We start from the raw sequence: 3,727 nt of genomic DNA, 5'->3' as shown, positions 1-3,727 counted from the left end.
CGCGGCTGTGCCCCGCTCATCGTACGTCACTGTATTTTGGTATGACGTCACTAAAACTTTATTTTTCTACACCCCTTGTGACGTCATGGTTGATGGCGCTAGCGAATGGGTCTAGGCCGTGAGAGTGAGCATTTAGGTAATCTTTGGAACCGAATTAAAATATTTTTTAAACGTTTGTTGCGTCCAACACCTGGCAGTGACTGCCCTTGCATACATAGGAATCCCATAGCAGGCTTTTTATAGCTTCAAAATTTGGTGTCTCCACCCCTTTAATGGCCACAGCTCCGGCCCTCTTCCAGTAACATCAGGCTTGCCCCAAGGTTCTATACTAGCTCCTCTCTTATTCTTAATCTACACTGTAAACACAAATAAGCCCAAATAGGAATATAAATGGCTAGTGTCCGCTTTTAAACTCCTTATTGAAAATTGCGCAATCGACTTTAAGTAGTAAAAAAGAGGAAATCCTCCTTTTTTACTGCCGTCGCGAAATCGAGGAGTAAAATAAAGCATTTACATGATTTTACTACTTTTCCAAGAAGGAGTATGTCGGCTTCAATACTCCTTCAGGCCCTTTATGCACTCCTTAGTGTCTGCCCGCCGCCTAGTGGCAGCTGCCGGTTCGCTGCACTTGCAGGTGACGACGCCGGCTCTGTCGTCGCTGCCTGCTCGCCTGTGCTTTTGCTGCTTCATGCACGTTTGTCATGTTACAAGACACCGGATCGCCGCAACCTCGCGCACCAAGGTGCGCCACAGACAGTGCCTGTGAAGCCCCCAGTGTACTCGGAGAACGCTTGGTGTTGCATCGCCTGCGACGGCAGTCTGCGAGAGGCTTAGCCAGCCGAGCTCAGCCGAGCCAACATGGCGGTGTGTGACGCGTCGACCTCCCCGAAGCCGCCAGTTTGCCACCCGCTCCTTTGCGCGCTCTTGTCGTGACGTAAGACTGGACATCATCGACCTTAGCAGCAACGTGCTGCAATGAACGTCTCACTCAAGCCAGCAATATGTGCAGAAGCAGCGGCTAGTCATTCATTGTCTACGCAGCATACAAGTGTTGGCTGCTGCCGTTTCGCCGCGCCGACATGGCGATGTGTGTGTGACGCACCAGTTTTCTCGACATCGTCGGCCCCTCGTTCTTTCGCTGTATTGCAAGAATACTAAAGACCGGATTATCATCGTCGTGTGTTCTGGTAAGCAGTATTAAACTCTCCTTTGATGCCATAGACGCGCATGCACTTAACGCCGCTCCCTTTTCAGTGTGCGTAGACTTGCTGTGAACCACGGGTGCGCCGAGATGAAAGGCTTAACGAGAACAGCAAAACAGCAAAGGCTTCATTGTGGTCCGGTGGAGCCAACTCACACAGCAGGCATGAAGTAAGTATCTGAGAAATTTGTTGTTGCATGTGGCTGAAAAAAAGAGTGTGGCACTGCAGTCGTGGTTGTTACGCTAACATGTACAGCTGGAAGTACGGTCAGTTCTTCTAGGGACCAAATTTTCTTCATGCGTTCACGCCCCATGAATGTGGAAAAGCTGTACAGGCAATGACAGGTGAAAATGCACAGCCTTGGGGTCTGTGAATTTTTGTCACGTTATTACGAACAGTGCCGAGAACCGTGCCCTAATCGGTTGCTTCCTTTCCTGTGTTTTAAGAGGGCCTTGTTATGCAAACAATGCAAGCGATTTTATTCTTTTCAGTCATAGCACAGGACATGGCGACGCCTTAGCGCTCACGGAGATTAGCTAAACTGTTGCATTTTCCGAGTTGGTGGCATCTTAACGTTGCAGCGATTTTCGGCAGCGGACATGAGGTTTCAACCATACTGAACGCTGCCTTTTCTGGATGGTTAGGCGTCTAGTTCCAAAATGTGGTATCTTGTAAGCTCTTCGCATTTGAAAAATGTTAAAAGAAGTTTCCACTTCGCGTGCAGTTTCCGAACACATTCCATTATGTGAAACTCGTGGAGGCAAGCGTTCCGGTTCAGACTGCTGATCCCAGGAAGGCAGCGAAAGAAAAAGAATAAAGCTTACGCCAGTGTACGAGATCCCCTGCTCGTGCTGGACGTAGTACATTGGCGAAAGCAAGCATTTCCCAGAAAAACTGAAGCAGCACAAAGCGGATGCCAAACAAATGAACAAGGAAGGAAGCGCGGGTTGACAAGACTGACTTCGAGGGAACTATCCTTGCATCAACTGTCTACGATCAGTGACCCGGCGGATGACTACCCGAAGGCTTAAAAAAAGGCAAGCTGTGACTCACTCGCAGTCACACCTGCTGAAAGAACCAAGAAGATTCCCAAACATGTTTTTTTTTTTTTTCTGGTTGGCGTTCTTTCCCGAAAGTATATTCCTTACCCAGCCAGATAGACCTGTCTAGAATGTTTTCTTTTGAACCCTGGCCACGAATGTGAGGGCAAAGCTTAACAGAAGACAGGTGGCGGCGGGAGGGTGGGTCTGGTGGTAGCTTTCTATTCCTAACAATGCCTGCTATGTCAGTCACCCTTGCCCTGCCTTTGGCCTATACACAGAATGAGGACGTCCTGAAAATGCGTAGCTGCGGGCTCTCCCATCAAGGAAATTGTATGTAAGCTTCCGCTGCGTGTATGCAAAGCGCTGTCTTTTGTTTGCATGTTTTGATTTCAGTAATTGGTTCTCATATGGTGCCTGAAAAGCATGAGGAACCTCTGACAAGTAAAAAAAAAATTATATCTCGAGGCCTCTTTCGGTGCAGGAACGCAGCCAAAGGCAGCGCGAATGCGCAAGTGCCTCAGTAAGACCATTTTATTTTTTTTTTCAGTTTTATGCTTTGCGGAAAAAATGTTCCCTATCGATGCTGCTTCCCATTCGCCGTATTGCCTTATCATTTACGAAAGCGGCTCTCTGGAATTTGTGATTCCCTGAAAACCGCGTTTAGCCGCTGTCATCCGACAGGGTGCAGGTATGTATTAGCTAGTTGATTACCTACTATGTTCTGCTAGCTAATCTTTTGTCATGAAAAACGTTTAAACTTCAATAATACCTACTTTATTGAAAAGTGCACTCTGAACGGTTGACTTCTACACTTGAAGCACGTCATACTTCAAGCTTAGAGGTGCAATTCCACTGATGCATTTATTTTTCTAATCTTTCTTTCAGAAGGAGCCTGTATGTTGACAGCGAAGCATTTCAAGGTTCCCTCCTTGCTTTCAAGTGTGGCATCTCTATTTTCATTCCTTTGGGTATTTAAATTATGTACCCAAAGACAGCGTGGGTTAAGGCACTCTTCTATTCTACAGGGGCCAAGACGTTGGTTCTCTGTAACCGTCGAAAGCAAGCTGCCGAACACATGTCTCAAATGTTTTGTACCCAATAAAATATTGTTTGAAATAAATCACTGTAAGTTCATCGACGCATTTATCCTGGAATATCAAGCTCTAAAATGAGCCTTCCATACGAATACTTTATTTCAAATCGGCTTCCGCATCAAGTGAAGTAATATACTCATCTGGGAATCATAAATGTAACCCTATGGTAAGAAAAATTTCTCCAAAAATTTCCTGTCAAAACTACTTAAAAGGAACAGGCACGTACTCCTGAAATGTACTATAAAAGTAGCTGAAAAGGAGTATATAATACTTCTATTAATTGCCATGCTAACTCCTTTGTGGTCACAACTTTACTCCTAAATAAACTCCCGTCTGCAGAGCGGTAACATTTTACTCCTTCTAGCACTCCGAAAGTATCCCTTCAAGC

The 3,727-nt window shown here is 46.0% G+C and overlaps 1 long non-coding RNA gene across 1 annotated transcript; it reads left to right on the top strand.

Moving 5' to 3' along the window:
* The first annotated feature begins 787 nt into the window (after positions 1 to 787).
* LOC149352847 (uncharacterized) lies at positions 788 to 3,492 on the top strand. The gene is made up of 3 exons (XR_016289565.1): positions 788 to 1,187; positions 1,255 to 1,371; positions 3,131 to 3,492. It is a non-coding gene; the product is annotated as an uncharacterized LOC149352847 (long non-coding RNA).
* The last annotated feature ends 235 nt before the right edge of the window (positions 3,493 to 3,727 follow it).

Source organism: Amblyomma mixtum, chromosome 3 (assembly GCF_055824585.1).
Source record: "Amblyomma mixtum isolate Tamu chromosome 3, ASM5582458v1, whole genome shotgun sequence".
NCBI lineage: Eukaryota > Metazoa > Arthropoda > Arachnida > Ixodida > Ixodidae > Amblyomma > Amblyomma mixtum.
The sequence above is the reverse complement of the archived record's forward strand: the minus strand, read 5'-3'. Positions and strand labels throughout refer to the sequence as shown.